At 45.1% G+C, this 22,077-nt stretch overlaps 1 protein-coding gene across 1 annotated transcript in view; it reads left to right on the forward strand.

Moving 5' to 3' along the window:
• LOC126419499 (zinc finger CCCH domain-containing protein 13-like) overlaps positions 1 to 22,077 on the forward strand; it is a 68,046-nt gene that overhangs the window by 30,857 nt on the left and 15,112 nt on the right. The gene's annotated exons all lie outside the window — the stretch shown is intronic.

Here is a 22,077-nt window from a genome sequence, read left to right on the forward strand (position 1 = left end):
ACAGTCTGTGACGTCTCCATGTCTGTCCGTCTTACAGTCCTAATGCATACAATAGACAGGCAGCTACACACTACATCACTGTCAGGACTTGTGTCAGCGTTGGTAGGTCGCATGATCTCCCGGCAAAAGTTCTACACCACGTACACAGCTCCGAAATGAATAGGACTGACTAACATTTTCTCTGGTGAGCTGAGCTTACACGATGTGACCTACATGACATAAAAAAGTGTCTTCCTGCAGCGTGACGCCGATTATTAGCATGTCGCCTGCATCGCCAGACGATGTGGCAACCAGATAGGCAGGGAGTACAGGAAACGTGGCACGGAGTATTTGCATCGACACGGCCTGTGGAGTAGTACTGCGCCGCCGAACAAGTTCTGGGAGCTGCACGACGCACGTCTGGCGCTGCGGCCGCAGCCGCGGCTGCCGAGACCCGAGAAGACACGAACGCTGTAAACGGCGCGGGCAGACACGGTCCCGCGGCCAGGCTACACCGCCATACGACCCACGTAAGCGCGCGCCGGAATTACCAGACACCGTGAGTACACGGTCGCCTGCAAATAACGCCAATAAACGTGCACCCGCAGATTGCAATCCGGCTGCCAGTGCACCGTAGGTGGCTTCTTGCAGAATATGTACCGAGTGCCAACCGACAGGATATGTGCAGCTCTTCTTGAGACCACTGCGTGTCTGACAAAATGAGTGAAACCATTTAAGGAAAGTCATTTGTATGTAAGAGCAGTAGCTGTTAGCGAAATAAACAGTTATTTGTTACCGATTTCGATCGACTTGATCACCATCAGGCAGAAACCTTCATTTTTCCCTCTAGTGTTTATCCTGCCTAGTAAGACCGAGCGAGGTGGCGCAGTGGCTAGCACACTGGACTTTCATTCGGGAGGACGACGGTTCAAATCCGTCTCCGGCCATCCTGATTTAGGTTTTCCATGATTTCCCTCAATCGTTTCAGGCAAATGTCGGGATGGTTCCTTTGAAAGGGCACGGCCGATTTCCTTCCCCATCCTTCCCTAATCCGAGCTTGTGCTCCATCTCTAATGACCTCGTTGTCGACGGGACGTTAAACGCTAAATTCCTCCTCCTCCTCCTGCCTAGTGAAGGGGCCGCATATTGCTTATTTTGCAAATTTAATTTAGCTTTGCAGCCGGACGCCCTTCCTCACGCCACAGCCGTCAAGATAAGTCAGGGAATTCAAGTGCGCCACCTGTATGTGTATCGAGTAAACTTCATTCTGTGTGAGACCGTATTTTAATTACAGCGCGTAAAAGAATTAAAAGAGCACTTTTCGGAACCCACGTACTTGCTTCCTGTTACGACACATAAGTTTTAAATTTGGCTCAAAGGTGCCGACAAACTTCCTCTGTAACTGTGCAAAAGTGTGGCACCCTGTGATGTCACCTGGGACTCGCGACGCTTCAAACAGTGAGGTGTCGACACATGCGAAAGAAAGGCCACAGCTCGGAAGGTCACGTAAGTTATAAGGTGGGATAATGATGTCACATTGGCACCAGATTTCACCACAAATCTCCCAAACGCCGGCCTATTTGGCCGAGCGGTTCTAGGTGCTTCAGTCCGCAACCGTGCTGATGCTACAGTCGCAGGTTCGAATCCTGCCTCGGGCATGGATATGTGTGATGTCCTTATGTTAGTTAGGCTTCAGTAGTCTAAGTCTAGGGGATTGATGACGTCAGATGTTATGTCCCATAGTGCTTAGAGCCATTTGGAACATTTTTCTCCCCAACGCCAATATGGACGAGATACACTATGAGAAGGTCGAAAAAAATGGTTCAAATGGCTCTGAGCACTATGGGACTTAACATCTATGGTCATCAGTCCCCTATAACTTAGAACTACCTAAACCTAACTAACCTACGGACATCACACAACACCCAGTCATCGATGAGAAGGTCGTCATAAACCTTCTTGCCCACATTTTATCCCTTCTTTTGGCGTCTCTGCAAGACATATCAGAACTGCGACAGACGGCGTTGAAAGCATACGGTTTTCTTATGGATGTCCGGCGAAAAAATTTCTGACAGACCGATGCTCAAATTCGACACGAAACGGTCTCATAGGGTGGCATGAATAGCGTCAATGAAACCACTCCTGAACCTGGCGCATTGATTCTCATGCATTTCGGGGTCGAAAACGACAGTTAGTAGTACGATTACCAACAGAAAGACTTTCTTCCCAACTTCCCAGCCTCTGACACTGCTGACATCCGCGGACGTTTCAGTCCTTCTCTAAGGACTCTGTAGGGCTGCATCCGCATTGAACGTTACAGCACTCCTCTGGACTGCAGCGCGACCGCAATTTTTGCTCTCGTGTGCAGGTTGCAACCACTAGCGTTAGTTAAAAAACGTTCAAAGAAATTTTAACGTGATCCGAAACAGCAGAGGGTTCCCATGCTTTTTCAACTCTCCTGATTTCCTCCCTCCAGTGGCGTCATCACTTGGGACTGCAACATTAACATGTGCGTGAATGAAATGGCAACGGTCCCTCTAAAACCTTTTAGTTCCACGGAGCCACACATGCACCTTTGTCGAGTACGTTACAAATGTACCTGTCTGAAACTTCGACACACGTTAAGCCTGGTGGCTGCTGTAGCCGCAGAGGGTTATGCAACCTATTCGGCACCCTTTGTGTGCTACTTGTCTACCATCAGGTGCTAGACCAGTCGACCAGCTGAATAGGTGCCGAGATTTCTGACGGTTCCATTTGTAACGTGCTCAACAAAGTTACGTGGGGGCCGAACTGGAGGTTTTAGAGGGACTCTTTGCCGTTTTATTCACTGACATGTAAATGTTGCACACCCGCGCGATAGCGCCACAGGAAGATGAAAAGCAGAAGGGCTGAAAAAGCATAAGAACCAACTGCTGCTTCGGATCACGTTAAAATTCCGTTGAATGGTTTTTAACGGACGCTAGTGGTTCCATCTTGTACGCGAGAGCAAAAATTGCGGTCGTGACGCACGCTAAATGCGTGCGATCAGTTGAGTGGAGATGCAGCCTTATAATGTCGTTCGAGAAGGTTTGAAACTTCCAAGGATATCAGCAGTGTCAAAGGTTCTGAAGAACAAGTTTCTGTTGCTCACTGCACTGCGAACTGGCGTTTCGACCGCGAAACGTGTGGGAAACAACTCCCCAGGCAAAGGAGTGTTTTCATTGACGCCCTTCATACCACCCCACGAGGCCTTTTCTTGTCGACTCTGAGCAGCGGTGTGTCTGAAACGTTTTCATAGGCCATAAGAAAACTGCGTCGTTCCGACGCTGGGTGTCGGGGTTCTGACCTGCACAGCAGAGACGTCTAAAGCGAGGCTGAAATCTGGGTAAGAGGGGCGGTGACGACTTTCTCCTCGTGTGAGACGTTCACAGTAGCGATAGGCAGAACTGTGGTGAAATTTAACCAGCTTTACATCCCTCTTGAACTTCCCAGCTGTGACCCTTTTCGCGCAGGTGTCGACATCTCGCTGTTTCAAGCGTCGCCGAAACCGAGTGTGACGCCGCAGGGCGTCACGCTTTAGTACCATTACAGACGAAGCTTGTAAGCGACTTTATGACCAAAGTCAAACTTAAACTTCGCATTGGGAGATAATTAACGTGTTTCGAAAAAGAAATCCTTTAATTTAGTTGCGCAGAGCATTTCAGTATAGTATTCTCAGAGGCAAAAGTTGGGGACCGGCGTAGGATTTGCCTAAATGAGAGTGGGAAACCGCGTAAACCCACAACACTCCGCCTGGCAGTTCATCCGTCTGACTCTACTCTCTCACCCGCAAACAGGCGCTCTGTGAGTTACACTATAAAAAATAAAACTGTTAAAGGAGCCTAAGCAAAGGGTACCAGGAGTAACGGTCAATATTTAGGTATGTGACAGAAACTCTCATTAGAAGCAAAAAACTTCGTGTGAACATGTGCCCTACTTCGAATGGTTTCCAAAATGGAATATATCTAATACGTAACGAGCGATAAAAAAAAGATTCCGTTTGAGGACGATGCTGCAGCGTATATGCAACGTAGTGCTACTTCGATGCGGGTATATATGCACCGACCATGCAGGCAAGGTGTAAGTAGGCTGTTTAGGTTTTTTTTATTGGTAACGCCACGTAGCACTCTGTATGAAAATCACTGACTGTGCTGTGTGCAGTCTGTGGCTGGGTGGCATTGTTGTAATATTCGCTATTGTAGTGTTGGGCTGTTGGCTGTTAACAGCGCGTAGCGTTGCGCAGTTGGAGGTGACCCGCCAGCACTGGCGGATGTGGGGAGAGAGATGACGGAATTTTGAGAGCGGACGATCTGGACAGTAAATTTGTAAGACTGGATGCCATGAACTGCTATATATATTATGACTTTTGAACACTATTAAGGTAAATACATTGTTTGTTCTCTATCAAAATCTTTCAGTTGCTAACTATGCCTATCAGTAGTTAGTGCCTTCAGTAGTTAGAATCTTTTATTTAGCTGGCAGTAGTGGCGCTCGCTGTATTGCTGTAGTTCGAGCAATGAAGATTTTTGTGAGGTAAGTGATTTGTGAAAGGTATAGGTTAATATTAGTCAGGGCCATTCTCTTGTAGGGATTACTGAAAGTCAGATTGCGTTGCGCTAAAAATATTGTGTGTCAGTTTAGTGTTGATCAGAATAGGCAAAGAGCGAAATGTCTGAGTACATTCAGTTCTGCTCAGCTGTTTGAAAATCAAATAATGTAAGAGGTTTATCAGTACAGTAATTCATTAAGTTTTCTAAGGGGACGTTTCAAAGGAAGTAGTGTGGTATTTGTGTCTTTCCAATGTTGCCAAATGCGTCCAAACAGGACCAACGTAATGTTACTCTTTTCTTGGCTGCCGAAGGACAAGCACCGGTAGACATCCATCTGAGAATGACGAGTGTTTGTGGGGCAGTATCTCTGTCGAAAACCACCGTTGTGGAATGGTGTGACCAGGGGTGCTGCCGCTTCATGATAACACACGTCTCCGTATCGCAGAATTTATGTCACCTCCAGTGGGAGACACACGAGCAATCCACCCTCCCACCCTCCCTTCCTTCCTTTACAGTTCTGATGTCTCCTCGAGTGATTATCACGCCTTGGTCCTGTAGAAAAGACCTGAAGAGCCGACGATTCCTGTCGGACGAGGATATGCAGCAGGCAGTTACGGACTTCTTCACGCAGCAGGACATAGTGTTTTATTAAATGGGTATGTTCAACCTGGTGCGTCGGTGGGATCATTGCCTCGATGCTCACTGCGATTTTGTCTGATTTTCATGTCTAATCTGCACTGTACAGCCTACGGCCCCCGAACGGGAACTTTCTGATCCCCCTTGTACCGTTGTTTTTCTGCTAGTGCCATGTAACTATGTGTCCCATCAATCCACCAATCCCAGGCTACCTCAATGCATTGGAGTTGACGGTGGGTTATTCGAAGATTTATAGTAAACTGAATAGCAACTGTACTAAAATCCTTAGATGCGACTGTGTGAAAAATGCGAATTTTTCAATTGCTACTTTCTAAAACGAGTATTTTGATGTTTACCCACTGTTCTACATGTGCACATTCTGAACCTGACCCAGTAACCCAGAAAATAAATAACAATGTATATTAAATGTATCTATCTCGGAAACTATTCGGAATAGGACATATGTCCATAGGAAGTTTGAGCCGTGCTGCGGCTTGCGTTGGTGTTGTTGGTAGGCTTCCGTCCTCTGTTGGAGGACACACCCTATCGTTTAGTTGACATGGTTGCTGTTATTTGTCTTCTTCTCGTGTTGACTGGCGCCATTTGGTTTCGCAAGCATTGCCTGTCCGCTGGTGGCAGCAGCGGCGGTTATCAATATGTAGTATCTGTGGCCCTTTCTTTGGGGCGACGTCGTGGTTCTTCCGGGTCGTGTCAGTGGGCAGTTCGGTTGGAGGTTCGCACAGTGCCAGAACATGCCAGGACAGCTGGCGGCGCACATGGACTGCTGGATCGAAGGCCTGTTAGTCACGAGGGTGAACGACCCCGTCGTAAACCGGATTCTGCAAGCATTACGTTGAGTGCATTTGGATTCAAGTAGAGAAACTTCCACCATTGTGAGATCTCGCGATTCTCCAGCGACTTGGGTTCTTGTTGATGCTCGTATTGTTGCTGAGGCGAAGAGCAGCGAGTGGAGCGCTTGGGGAAGGCGGATCTGATTAGTTTTCCTGGACTTCTGATTACTATTTATTGCATTGAAGGAACACATTTTACTCATGTGGCAGCGATCTAGGTGCTTGTAAAACAGTAAACTGGTAGCCAAGATCGCAGGAATGGAATAAAAAGAATTCCTGCGATCTTGGCTACCAGTTTATTGTTTTACTATTTATTGCGTTAAGTTTGTTACTATTTGTTAAGTTCAACGAGCGGTAGTTTCCCCGCCCCGTGGCCGCTAACGCCCCAGTTACCTGCCCTGGGGGTTAGTATATGTAACGGCAGTGCACGTTTCCTCACCTTGCCGTTGCTGTCCAGTGAGACGTGTAGTTTTGACAGCTTTCGAGATTGCAGGTTGGTTGGCGATTCTGCTACTCCGGTGGTAGTGATTCCTTTCTCCTTCCGGTCGCTCTAAGCACAGTATTCTGTGGACGGACTCAAGACCACCGGCACCGGCCTTGGTGTATTTTTACATCTTGCATTTGGTTTATTGGACGTCAGGTAGCCTCAGCAACATTTTCATTAGTCATTTGTTATGCACTAAAAGCACTATTAATTACACAGTTGTTTATTCTTTCATTAATAACGTGTGTTATATTTATTTACTGCTGAGTCAGGAATTACCGTTTAGAATAAATGTGTGTAATTGCAAAGGGAAACCAATAGTAACTGATTACAGCCCCATCCATATTCATAACCAAATCCTGCCTTCCTTGACTATCAGGCTCCCAACGCTCGTTCCTGTCATGTACCTGAATATTCATTTCTCCTGGGACACTCTGTATGGAATCACTGTGGAGTCAACAAAAATTATAAAAAAACATTTCGTGTCACTGTCAACATTGGAACGTCGTTATCGTCCCTTTGTTTGAATGCAAACAAACTCTGGTTACAAGTTTCATACAGGTTAAGATTTCACTGCACAACAAAAACTTTTGGCCGGCTGCAGTTACGCAAAGAGCGAGCACTGTAATATACTGGAAGTCTGTGAATAAAGCCGTAGTCTGTCATACTCCTAAGTGAAATCCAGCCAGAGACCTTCGCCAAACTTAGTCCAAGATCGCAGCGTAAGTCTTCAATAAAAGGCAGCCAGAGCATATGTTGTACATATGAAAAATGAATACGACTTTGGCTTGTTGCTGCCATGTGGGCATCTTTAACTTGGCTTGATGTGATGTACAAGGACATTTCCGGCCCGTTGCTGTTGTAGTGGCAACTTCTGCCACCGAATGTAACAGGATGACCGAATGTAGTGGAAAGAGGAAGAAGGCATTGTATTAAGACTCGTCCAAGCTTTCCAAGTGATTTATTGTTTCCAGTGTGAGCCGCAGGCAGCCAGCTGCGCACTTCTCGCCGGCATGGGTAAGATGGCGGCGTCAACAAGCGCCCACGATCTGGGGTCCAAATCCGCGGCCCTCGCCTTGGGATGCCTCTGGCGTGTGTTGGAAGCCAGGACAACTGCCCACGGTAGCGAGCAGTGGAGTGGCCCGCCGCTGGCTGGCTACAGACACTGTGTCAGCCTCAGAGGGTCGAATCAGCGACCTGCCGTGGACTGGAACGCTGGCGCCCCATCTGCTGCTGCGTGTAGTTGGTGGTGTGACACTCCCCGCCATCCAGGAGAGCTACCACACTTGAATGAATCTCGTTAGAAACCCACACCTATTTATATGCAGTTGTGCGTCTCTGTTTTGCCGTATGCGCCACTTCGCATCACGTACGCATTACACGCTAGGTTGGCCAGTGGACCCATTCTGCCTGTGATTTATGACATGCAAACCTGCTACATATACTCTTTCAGCAATTTGACGGCCCTGTGGCCTCTATTCTAATTCGCAACTGTTGGTATGCGTAACTCACTGCAATCCGGCCTGCACCTGGCTGTAACTTGTGCTCAGAGTATCGCACAAAACTAACTTTCTCTGTCCTAAACAGTGGTGCCGCTACACTGTGTACTCACTGCCTGCTGCAAATATATACTGCCACCAGTTGTGGGAGCGAGTGAACAGTCACCCTATCTGCGTGCCAGGATGCAGTAAAATGCATTTCCACAACTGAGTGATCTTAATTCACTGTCTGCCCCTATGTTTGGTGCCGTCATGAGGAGTGCAGTCGCCATGCCACCCTTCCTGTCACATTTCAGCTCGCTTCCGTTTATGAATGCGTTGAATCTGTTCTTTTGGACATATTTGAAAGAACAGATACCACACAGAATCAGCAGCTGCGGTATATGTTATGTAAATCGAGATGTAGGAAGGAGAAAGGAAAGGAAAGGGAAGTATTATTTATGTCAGTTGCATTGGGACTTTATGCCTACCGATTCCGTTTATTTTCTGAACAAAATCGCACAAACGAGCAACTGAATTACAGACAAATATCTTGTGGAGTGTGGCACCCTCGTTCAACCCAGTGACACATCGTATGGTTGATTCTACAAAGCGCCGAAAGCATTCAGGAGACATTCTCATTCGTGAACTTTGAATCGTATCCCACTGCTCAAGGAGGTTGGTCGCCGTTGGGCTCTTGCGTCCCGGACTGGCTCTATTACAATACAGGAGGGCCACGAAGGCACCCTCGTATCTGTTGAGTGTTTCTCAAAGCATTCAAGCACAGTTCAGGAGCGAGGTACGGGTCGGTAGCAGGGTTCTGTCACTTGTCGCTTCGTTCACCTCTGGGAGTGATAAGTTACAGTGAAAAATGCCAAGTTGCACCGTCGTTCGGAATTCAGGATAAACTATAGGTTTCCCTACAACATGCTTGGTAAGTCGACTGTTAAGTCGAAAGAAAGAATGTATTACCACCTCCAACAGAAACTTACCCAGCAAACTACTAAGCTGTTGAAATCAATGTACAGGTTGAGGTAAGCTTTCTTTTACACAAATTTGAAAATAGCTAACGTAACGAAACATCTGTCAAATGTACATTTGACTCCAGTGAAATGCTGCTTCACGAAATACCTTCACCACCTGCCTGAACAGTGTCTTGTGCAGAGCTGGGTGTGTAACGCCTTGTAAATCTCGATGAACTCGTACCCTGCGATCCGCGCCTAGTGTGCACCGCGACTCATCAGTAAGATGTTCGTTTGCTCGTGCTCTCCTCTGTGCCCTGTGTCAAGCAGTGATCCGAGGTGCGTGTGGTTTCTACATGCCCTGCTGCGATCAGCAGTTGATATGTGCCATTGAACTGGAGAGTGCTCAGCCGCACTGTGACCCGTCCGTCCACTGGTACAATGCACGGCAGTTGACGCTGACGTTAATCATCTGCGAAACTGTCGCACAGTAACATGTTCCAGCCTCGCCTTGTGTCAGATGTATCCATACTCTTTCTCAAGAGACCACCAAAAAAGAAAAACACTTCGAATAATTAATAAGCAATACGTATTATTACTGATGCCGTACCCATTCTTGATGACCAACACACCTAAACTTTAAATGAAGATTAACGCCGCTGTGTTCTCCAGAGACATGAGACGCAGCCATACACAGATAGGACGCCACATGGAAATCCCTGCCTGCAGAGAGGATTTAGACATCCGTGGTCAGACACCAGAGAAGGCGCAAGCAACACGGGGTATGTTATGCTTACGCATTACGACATCAAAACATTTCCCTAGAGGACTTTCTTACACCGAACGTGGATATAAGTAGACGCTCTGCTCCACCCAGTCAGTTAGTTCGTCAGTATCAACACAGCATCAGCTGCAGACGCCGCTCAGAAATGTCCTACTGAACATTCTACTAGTTATATAAGTCATCGTCCCCTGGACTGAGGACATTAATAATGTTCCGGCTTGATTAGTCTGAGTGAACATTGAACAACACTTCCACACCTTATCTTCGTACTCAGGTTAGTAAATAATTGTAAATTGTCGCTAATCTGTGTTGCCGTCATTTTTGCTGTCGTTATCCTAAACATATGTGACCCACTAGGTAAGCTGTACAGTTCCTGCACGCAAGCAAGTCAGATCAATATTATCAGTTACTTCCGGAGGCACGTAAGTTATCTTCTTACACAATTATATCTGACGCCAAGACGACACTTATTAAAAATTCAGAAAGAAAGAAAACCTTAATATACATATTCAAGACATAGTGAAGAACAATATTTCGGAATCTGGTGTTAGAAGCTGTCATTTTGAGAGGATTTAACTATATTCTCAAGATGGTGGAAACCGTCCAATTTAGATAAAAATTCAAACCATAATTCTTCTTCCTCTGTGACGTGCAGAGACTTAAAGGTGACCGTTTTTCGATATCTGAAACCAAGGCAGAATGTGAAACTTCTATGGACAGAAAATGTTCTCCAACTGTGAGCAGATAGTTCTCACCAGAGCTTCTCCCAGCAGTTGTTATGGGGCCAATTTCTTGAGTTACAAACTCACTGCAGAGTAGACGCTCTGAGGCCATAAAAGCCCAGAGCCCAGCTGCCTCAGCCTCATGTTTCGCCAGTTTCACTTCGGGCCAACAACTGCTGCAAGACGGCTTGAGCACTAACACACCTGCAGTATTACGTCACATTTCAGATGGCCTGTCCATTACCCTGGGCAGAGGATAGTAACGTCCATGCGTGCAGGCATCAAGGTTTTCACGCGGCATGCGGGACTGCTTCGCTTTGTGGTCGTGAAGTAACATCTTCTGCCATGTTGTATGGCGTCATATCAACGATTCCCATTGTCACCTCAGTCACTGTCTCGCTCTCTCCGGTACATTAACAGTGCAGGTGTCCTTCGAAGTCATTTTGTAACTTTATACAGAGTAATTCGTAATTATTGATTACAATTGTTGCCGTGAAATGGACACTACAAAAGAAACTAAAAGTGTTGGCACAATTTTGAAATATAGAAGGGTCTTGAGCGCACAGTTCTTTATTAAGAGTTACAAGTTTCAAAATTTCATCATCACACTGAAGCTATGAAATGAAGTGCACAAGAAATTGATGATAGAAAACTTAGCTAAATGTGCATCTAAATCCCGGCCGGTGAGGCCGAGCGGTTCTAGGCGCTCCAGCCTGGAACCGCGCGACCGCTACGGTTGCAGGTTCGAATCCTGCCTCGGTCATGGATGTGTGTGATGTCCTTAGGTTGGTTAGGTTTAAGTAGTTCTAAGTTCTAGGGGACTTATGACCTCAGATGTTGAGTCCCATAGTGCTCAGAGCCACTTGAACCACTTGAAATGCCAAATTGAGTGTGGCGATTGAACTGCCAAAGAGGTATACGAGTGCCAGTAGATGACGTTAGCATTGATCACAGAAAGCAAGTCAAAGAGTAACTTTACAAACTTCTATACACTGCGATTAAGTACATGTCAGCACCTCGTGAACAAATTTGACAAGAACATTTATGCTACTCTTATGGAAGAGAAACTCATACTAGCAGCATGACAAGTGCTTTCTTAGGTAACATCGTAAAGAACGTTACATAGGTAGTCTTTAGTCAATAATCAAAACAGGAGACCATTTCAACCAATACATGGTATGGTACAATATAAACAAATGGTTCAAATGGCTCTAAGCACTATGGGACTTAACATCCGAGGTCATCAGTCCCCTAGACTTAGAACTACTTAAACCTAACTAACCTAAGGACATCACACACATCCATGCCCGACGCAGGATTCGAACCAGCCACCGTAGCAGCGGCGCGGTTCCGGACTCAAGCGCCTAGAACCGCTCGGCCACAGCGGCCGCCACAATATAAACATAAAACCGATATGAGTAATAAGTAAAACATAAGTGTGCAGGAAACAGTTCTCAATCATCACAAAATAAAGTGTAGGTAAGTATAGCTAAATGTAGACAAATTAAAATACACTCCTGGAAATGGAAAAAAGAACACATTGACACCGGTGTGTCAGACCCACCATACTTGCTCCGGACACTGCGAGAGGGCTGTACAAGCAATGATCACACGCACGGCACAGCGGACACACCAGGAACCTCGGTGTTGGCCGTCGAATGGCGCTAGCTGCACAGCATTTGTGCACCGCCGCCGTCAGTGTCAGCCAGTTTGCCGTGGCATACGGAGCTCCATCGCAGTCTTTAACACTGGTAGCATGCCGCGACAGCGTGGACGTGAACCGTATGTGCAGTTGACGGACTTTGAGCGAGGGCGTATAGTGGGCATGCGGGAGGCCGGGTGGACGTACCGCCGAATTGCTCAACACGTGGGGCGTGAGGTCTCCACAGTACATCGATGTTGTCGCCAGTGGTCGGCGGAAGGTGCACGTGCCCGTCGACCTGGGACCGGACCGCAGCGACGCACGGATGCACGCCAAGACCGTAGGATCCTACGCAGTGCCGTAGGGGACCGCACCGCCACTTCCCAGCAAATTAGGGACACTGTTGCTCCTGGGGTATCGGCGAGGACCATTAGCAACCGTCTCCATGAAGCTGGGCTACGGTCCCGCACACCGTTAGGCCGTCTTCCCCTCACGCCCCAACATCGTGCAGCCCGCCTCCAGTGGTGTCGCGACAGGCGTGAATGGAGGGACGAATGGAGACGTGTCGTCTTCAGCGATGAGAGTCGCTTCTGCCTTGGTGCCAATGATGGTCGTATGCGTGTTTGGCGCCGTGCAGGTGAGCGCCACAATCAGGACTGCATACGACCGAGGCACACAGGGCCAACACCCGGCATCATGGTGTGGGGAGCGATCTCCTACACTGGCCGTACACCACTGGTGATCGTCGAGGGGACACTGAATAGTGCACGGTACATCCAAATCGTCATCGAACCCATCGTTCTACCATTCCTAGACCGGCAAGGGAACTTGCTGTTCCAACAGGACAATGCACGTCCGCATGTATCCCGTGCCACCCAAGTGCTCTAGAAGGTGTAAGTCAACTACCCTGGCCAGCAAGATCTCCGGATCTGTCCCCCATTGAGCATGTTTGGGACTGGATGAAGCGTCGTCTCACGCGGTCTGCACGTCCAGCACGAACGCTGGTCCAACTGAGGCGCCAGGTGGAAATGGCATGGCAAGCCGTTCCACAGGACTACATCCAGCATCTCTACGATCGTCTCCATGGTAGAATAGCAGCCTGCATTGCTGCGAAAGGTGGATATACACTGTACTAGTGCCGACATTGTGCATGCTCTGTTGCCTGTGTCTATGTGCCTGTGGTTCTGTCAGTGTGATCATGTGATGTATCTGACCCCAGGAATGTGTCAATAAAGTTTCCCCTTCCTGGGACAATGAATTCACGGTGTTCTTATTTCAATTTCCAGGAGTGTAGATTAACATGTAATAAATGAGATAACAATTATTTACGAGAGCCTAGATTGGTGGCAACAACTTGAAGTGAAAGAAATATTAGACGATAAAAGGGAGCATATTTTATACTCTTTAACTTAATGTTAGATCGCGTAACGGTGCAGCTGTTATCAGTTCACAACCATCACAAAAAGAATGTTGCATGAGGAGGAACAACTGTAATCATTACACTAGTATAACAAAGAATGGATGACATACAACATAACCATTTTGGTAAGCCTAGACGAGTGTCAACAGTTTGAAATAAAATACTGCAATTTCTCTTTATTTTATATTAAAAATGTAAATGTATAGTATCAGAAATGTTAAACAATTGATCTTGAAGTAGATTCGTGAGGACTTCCAAAAACATCCTAGCATATTGTGGTTAAGGATGTAAAGTTAGAATTACTGGTTGACACAAAAACTGAAGCCCAGGCAGTCATAATGCTGAAATAATGGTCATACTGTTTCCGAGTTAATGGAGTCCGTTGGAACGTATACGGAATGGATTGCGAACGTGTATAATTGAATGTAATTGTAGAGCTATAAGTAACAAAATAAGCTCTGTGAATTGCTAGCGAAACACAAACTTTCATTTTTCGTAAAGTTAACCTGGATGTAATAGGCGTGTAATGTAATTATATTTGGTTCGAGAAGTTAAATTTACTGTTCTCATAATGTGGCACGCATGATGAGGAAGCAAGTGCTTGTTGCGCTAAAATTGTAAAGTAAGTCAAATGAATAGCATTAAGTACTAATGTGATTCCTCAATTTCTCCAGGTGTGTTTCATAACGAAATAAGTCTCGGGTGAACAGCCTATTGTGAGAGTGCAAAGACACAATATTTCGGCAATCGACCTCGTTGCCATCATCAGGTGTGCTGATAATGAACGTAAATCAGCCGAAATTTTGTGTTCATTGTACACTCACACCAAGCTGTTCATGCGAGATTTATTTCGTCATGAAGTACTAGTGCTGCAGAAATGCAAAGTACTGATGCGCAACGCATCGTCTGTAATTAAAGGAGCTACACAGCTATCATGAAAGTATTTTTACATCAAGTAATGTAAACTAGAAGTTTGATTACAGCCGGTCGCTGTGGCCGAGCGGTTCTACGCGCTTCGGTCTGGAACCGCGCTGCTGCTGCGACCGTAGAGCCCATGTTTATTGCACTTTTTTCTTGTTTTGATGTAAGGAACCTGTACCTAAAAGTTGTTGGTGCCTTTTTGCGACATCCTGTATAACACAATTCTCTGGTATCCTTTCTACTCAATAATTATGGACACCCTCAACGTGTTCATTCCTAGAGTCAGTCAGAATTCTGGTGGAATATATGTCACTGTTAGATTTTAATGGGTTTCATTAGCATGGGATTCATTAGCACCTGTCGATTTCTCACAGTCTCGTAATTAACTGGTATCGCCTGTAACAATGATTCGACTGCTGTCCAACGTCAAGAGTGATTAAGATTTTAAATATATTCCGGTGGTTTGTAGATTTTCTCGCCAAGAGACAGAGCCACTTGTGGCAGCCCAGAATCCTAGGATTTGGAAACAATGCTCAAGGAGAGATAGTGAGAGAGAGAGAGAGAGAGAGGGGGGGGGGGGGTGCACTACAGGATGTTGTCCACGATAAGCTACAGTGGTTGCCCCTGAATCAAGATACACACGATACACCCTTGTTTCAGTGGTATTTGAAATGGAGGGCCCCACTGCATTGGTTACCCACCAGACGGCCGCAACGAATTTCAGTGATACTGTGCACTTTGCCCATTCTGCACTCGACTGTCATACAGAGTGCAAACTCTGATGACATTGCAGTCACGTGACACTCTGAACTGTTCCTTTCCCTGTGATGAAAGCAGCGCGCTCTCTCTCTCGAATATGGCAGTTAACAGCAGGTTGTTGTGACTGTACAAACGTCTTACAAAATAGCTGTAGTCGTTTTTGTTGATAGCAAAAAATGGTGTAAGAAAGATATCTAAAAAATTATTAAATACGAAACACTTTCCATATGTTCTACAAAATGTTATTTGTTTCTAGCCCATTCACAAGTAGTAAATGAATGTACCGAACATAGATAAAATTATATTCGATTTACATAGGTATTACTAATAGAGAGACTCGCAGACAAGGTACTAAAATTATGAGATGCGGAGTGTTTACGAAAGCAAAGCACTGCTTCTCCAGCTGCAGTTTATTCTGCAATGTAGAGAGCTTATCCTTTTGGTGTGGTCAGGGTGTATCTCGCGTCTGTATGGGGGATATCTAACCAACTGCAGAGTCATTCGTGTTTGCCAGACGACAGTTCCTCTTCTTTTCCTTAAGCTGGGTGTTAATGTTATTTATTTATTTACTGCTATTATGTACAACTTGTAACATGTACTGGGGATATTATACACTCCGGCTGAGGAAAGTGACATGTATAGGTCCTTTAAATGTTTCAAATATTCGTACACCTTTTTTGTTGATTAAAACGCTTTGTAAAAATCGCATCAGTACTCAAAAGACACGGTACTGACACAGTGTTTAAACCAACAAGGAAGGTGCGCGAATATTTGAACCCTGCAAAGATCCTACCCTGCCGTTTGTCACAGTAGGAGTACACAAAATCACTTGGATATGCGGTCAAGTGTGGATGGGAATTACAAAAAAAGCGTTAACACTAGAGCAATTGTCTTCCGAGAAACACGAACAGTTATCAGTAGCAGATCATGTATTGAGAGCAGGGAACACGGTAATTGGTTGGTTTTATCGGAATTAATCATTACTATACAAGGCTGCACAGAGGGGCTATAAAAATTCATAAGCACAAAAACAAGGCCATAGAAATTTAAAAGCACAGAAACAATTTTGACAGAAAGACGAAAAATCGAAACTAGGCAAGTTGGTGGCCTTAAGTCCAAATAAAGGAAACAGTGCCGACTCTTCCGTACCACAAGCTTCATAACAAGTCGACGCGACTCTGCGATGTTCGGTGGCAGTCCGATGATGTCACGAACTGACCGTGGCGTGGATACATATATACTTGCTTGAGTCTGAACTTGCAGTCTCAGTCCCTGATGACGTCCCCAGCATTATGACACGTTAGTCAGAGAAATATGCCTTGGATCACGGCCTAACACCCATAAAACAAAAGTCACCGAGGACGCAAAGAAAAACTTCACCTTCAGGGTGGTCCACGTGGTTTTGGGCTGCCACTTTTCAGCCGTACGACGACGTGGTGCCTTGTTTGCCCGAGCGGCGCGCCTCCACTCTGACAGATTGGCCAGCAATTAGGCGTGTCCCGTGGAAGACCCCTAATCGATTGGTTGCGGACTACAGAGGCCGCCAAACAAGGAGGCGCTCTGCACGATGGGACCAGCCTCTCACAAAGGCTGAATAGCCGCTGCTGTCCCCAGCCAGCGTGTACAGATTCTGAGGTCGCTGAAATTTGAGCTCGATTAACGACCAGCATACTTCAATGAACTTTCCTATGGCTATTATTTCATTATCAAGGCAGCGGCTTTAATCCGGCTTGGCGGGAAATCGAGCTTGCATAACAGATACATGAAGATAATAAAGTCCTCGGACAACGATGTGCACATATGCAGATGGCGGTAGGATCGTGCACACATGGGCAATGCGTTACCAGACCTGTCATTTTTACTCAGGTAATTCATGTGAGAAGATTTCCGAAATGACTGTGGCCGCACAACACTGAACGCGGAATGGTAGTTGGAGCTAGACGCATGGGACATTCCATTTGGGAAATCGTTAGGGAATTCAATATTACGAGATCCACAAAGTCAAGATTGTGCCCAGAATACCAAATTTCAGGCACTATCTCTCATCACAGACAACGCAGTTGCCAGTGATCTTCACTTAACGACCAAGAACAGCCTCGTTTGCATAGAGTTGTCAGTGCTAATAGACAAGAAGTGTACTAACAGATAAGCAGCACTGAGTGAAATATCAGCAGAAATGAGCAAAACGATAGTTATGCGAAATGTGGCGTTAATGGGATATGGAAGCAGACGAACGACGCGAGTGCCTTTGCTGACAACACGACATGGCCTGCAGCCTCTACCCTGGGCCTGTGATCATACCGACTGGAAAACCGTGGGCGAGTCAGGTGAGTCTCGATTTAAGTTGCCGAGAGATCATGGTACGGTTCTAGTGTGGCGCAGACCCCACGAAGCTATGGACCAAAGTTGTCAAAAAGGCACTTTGCACGTTGGTTGTGTCTCCATAATTTGTGGGCTATGTTTACACGGAATGGACTAGTTCCTCCGGTTACGTTCGGCTACTCGGAGACTATTTTCAGCCATTCATGGGCTTCATGTTCCCAAACAATGACGGGACGGAATTTTTATGGATGACGATATGCCATCCCACCGTGCCACAATTGTTCGCAGCTCGTTTGAAGAACGTTCTGCACATTTCGAGCAAATGATGTGGCCAATCAGATCACCAGATACGAATACCTTCGAACATTTACGGAACATAATCTGAAGGTCAGTTCTTTGCACAAAATGTTCCACCGGCGACACTCTGGCAGCTATGGATGGCTGTAGAGGCAGCCTGTCTCAGTATTTCTGTAGAGGATTTCCGACGACTTGTTGAGTTCGTGTTACTTCGAGTTGCCGCACTACATCGGTCCGATACGATATTAGGAGGTCTTCCATGACTTTTGTCACCTTAGTGTACACGTGCACTCTAAAAGCGTCCTAGTGGAAGTTTCCTCCACATGTCAACAGGGTGGACTTTTCTTCTCTTCGCGTAGAAGCATGATTAAAATCAATGGGGAAAAATTTTTCTCCCAAAACAGCGACAGTGTCTGTCGAAGCTTCTTCACAATTCAACAACTCCGATGAAAGCAGTCACTGCACCGCCGCCGATGTCTTATTTTAGACACCAAAAAGAAACTATTTATCATAATTGCTGGTTTAGTAATAACTACCAGAAGTCGCGAACTGATACACTGTACTAGTATTCAGAAAGGCTTCTACTTTCGCAAGGGGTAAAACAATAACCACAGAATATGCCATAGGTCTTCATTATTAACTGCCTTTTAAAGAGACTAGAAAGGGCCAGGATTGCATAGCGAACATGAAATTGTCGTTCATTGGTACATTGTATCTCTCCACAATGGAGATTAGACGTAGAGGAACGTTTACTAATTGCAAGAACACCCTCTGTATTCACAGGAACTGGAGCCTAATAATTTTCACCTAATAAAGTTTCTGAACGTAAAACGGTTTGAGTGCGAAGCATGTGGCAGCCTTAAATGGGTATTTTTAAAATGCCGTTTATTCAGATCTCACTTCGAGTTCCAGTATTCAACAGCTTTAAATCTTTTATAAATAAATAAAACGTGTCCTTTGAGAAGGCATAACGAACTCAATGCGATGTAATACCTATGCCATGGTCAAACACAGGAAATTGGTTCCCAATGAGTAGGGGCCAAAGGCAACTGAAAACGTCACTACCTCTCAGAATATAAGCACATAGTAAATTACGACTCCGGTATTAATTTCCTGAAATTATTCCCATTTGTATGAAATTTCAACGAATGAACTATAACAAAGCGATCTGACAACATTTCGTGAAATATTAAGTAGTAAGCAAACTTTCATAGCGCAACCTTGACCATAAACTAAATAAATATACATAGTAACCAATATTTTCAGCTATCCTAATACAACATGTCAGTATAAACGCGCACCTCATTTAGGAGAAACGCAAGCGTCGCAGGTGTAACTGCTCACTGTATGTTCCAGTACTTCAGAGAACGAAAATAATACATTTGAAAGCAAGATCTCGAAGTGTTCACTGCTGCAGCTCCTGTGTTGATGTTCACCGTCACTTGCACTCACCTTATTAGGCTGAAAATCGTGCGTGAAATCGTAAAATAAAATGATTTCTGAAGATAGTTTATGGGAATATCAATACATTTTAAACATGTTGTCCTCGCACCTGATACGAATATGAAAAACGGATAACTAAACACAAGTGCAAGTGAAGGTTCGTAGGATTAAACAATGACTGAGGTCGAAATAGTCAGTGAGAGATTTTAACTCAACTTCAGATGCTGTTAAATAAAATAAATACAAAAACTTATGAACACAATATATAATTGTCCTGTCAAGTACCACATATTCAAAAGATCAAAAAAAAGTAACTCCATATACTTTATAGTCTAAGTAATTGTATTTAGAAAGTGGGAAAATAATGCCAAAGACGACCTATATCTTAAGTTGAAAGAAAAATCGGTATTGATCCTTCTACACTCACGTAAACACATAATCTGGAGAAAGAGCTAACCTTGGTCCAATGGATACAAAAATTACGAAAGCATGTTACGCAGATGCAGCTGAAAAATCTAGTCACATCGAATTACGGCACGCCAACGCAAGCAAGCCTCTGTTCAACCAATAATCCTGTACGCTGCAACTTAGAAATTCCAATCTTTGTAATACAGGAGACCCAATGTCTGAACTTAACAAACCTTCAGCAGGCAAAATGATGTTAACAGTTCCAACTGTCGCCCACGAAAACCGTAAGAGAAAAATTGTCTACAAAAAAGAAAAAATGCTGTAGTTTATATGAGTACATTGGATAACTAATGAAAAAATACTGACTCGACGTGGAGGGAAACGTAATTTATTACACAACATAACTAAAGAAAGGGGTTAGTTGGTAGAATACTTTCTAAGGCTATAATCAGCTTGGTTGTGGAGGAAAGCGTGGTGAAGGAGATCCTGGCTTCAAAACGCTAGGTAGATTCAAATGGATGCAGGTTGCAATAGTTACACAGAGACGAAGAGTTCTGCGCAGGATCGACAATCGTGGAGAGCTGGCTTCATACTGTGGACCATAACAACAACATATCGACGAAACTGGTATTGTTACAACAAAATGAACGAAGAAACTTGTTCGAAACTTCTTTTCCGATAACTCTTTTGATTAAAATGCAGTATCGATCTTGAGAGCATCTAGAAACCTTACGAAAGCTTTGTAAATAAGCTGTTTGTATGTTGTCAGCGCTATAGCTGTATTAATATCGCTGAAAGGGCTCCGCGCCCTCGGCAAGAGATTCTGTGCTTGGACTGACTAGAAGTTAGCGAATTGTATGGGCATGATATTCTTAGTGGAGACTCTGTGTTGGTAGGACATGCATTGTAAAGTGGGATGTTTATAATAAAATACCCAAGGAAATGTATGAGGATCGATCTATGGTATAATGTTTGGGCAGTGGAACTATTGAGAACCATATAATTTTTGGAACTGGATATCACATTCATAACGCAAAATTTTCTAGATACGTTATTTTCTTTTTGCTTACCATATGCCTCCTAGTAGTTAGAGTCTATAGTAGTTAGAATCTTTTTATTTAGCTGGCCGTTGTTGCTACTTGCTGTAATTGCTGTAGTTCGTGTTATGGATGTTTTCTGTGAAGTAAGTGATAATGAAGAAAATAGGGATTGTACTATTGGGATTCGTGATTGAAATGAGTTAGGCAAATAAAAGAGTTGGAGGTAGCTTCAAATTTCTTTAATTTCATAGTTTTTGGATTTTTATTATTGTTAGAATTTCTTGCAATTCTGGGTCATTCTTTTGTGTTAATTATTGGAAGTCATGCTGTCAATGTATAGCAGCCAGATTGAGTTGGGCGTGTGTGTTGTGGGTAATAAACGAATAGGTTAAGTTTGAGTTGTCTTTGTCAGGGAAAATTCTGTAGGTCAGCGTTTAATAAAAAAAAATTAAAGAGGTAGTTCCAGGTTGACTTAAGCATTGCGATTTCTCATGAACAATATGTTGTGAAGACAAATAGTTTCAACACACGCATTACGTTTCATAGTTTTAAAAACTGCTATGCAGTCTAGGAATAGCTTAAAAGTAATTATTTGAAGGCAAGTGTGACGCTTCCTTAAATATACACTGATCAGCTCGAACATTATGACCACCTACCTCACAGCCGGTACGTCCAACTTTGGCATGGATAACAGCGGCGACGTGTCGTGACATGGAAGCAGTGAGGCCTTGCTAGGTCGCTGGAGGGAGTTGGCTCCACATCTGCACACGCAAGTCACCTAATTCCCGTAAATTCCGGGGAGCAGGGCGATGCCTAATGCCACATTGAATCACATCCTATATGTGTTCGCTTAGGTTCAGATCTTGCGAGTTGGGAGGGCCACTACATCACTTGGAACTCGCCGCTGTTTTCCTCGAACCACTCCATCATACCCATGGCCTTGCGACATGGCGCATTATCTTGTTGAAAAATATCAGTGCCGTCAGGAAATATCATCTGCAACTACGAGCTCCACTGGACCCATGGATGCATATGTGAATGTTCCCCAGAGCATAATGGAGCCGCCGCCAATTTGTCTCCTTCCCACAGTACAGATGTCAAGCAGTTGCTCCGCTGGAAGACGAAGGATTCACGTCCTCCCAGCGGCATGATGAATAAGTTATCGCGATTCATTAGACCATGCAACGCTCTGCCAGTGCACCATTGTCCAGTGCCAATGGTCACGTGCCCATTTCAGTCGCAGTTGCCAAAGTCTTTGTGTTAACATTGGCACATACATGGCCCATCGCCTGCGGAGGTCCATCGTTAGGAGTGTTCGGCGCACTGCGTGTTGAGATACACTTGTACTCTTCCCAGGGTTA

This window comes from Schistocerca serialis, chromosome 9, assembly GCF_023864345.2.
Source record: "Schistocerca serialis cubense isolate TAMUIC-IGC-003099 chromosome 9, iqSchSeri2.2, whole genome shotgun sequence".
NCBI lineage: Eukaryota > Metazoa > Arthropoda > Insecta > Orthoptera > Acrididae > Schistocerca > Schistocerca serialis.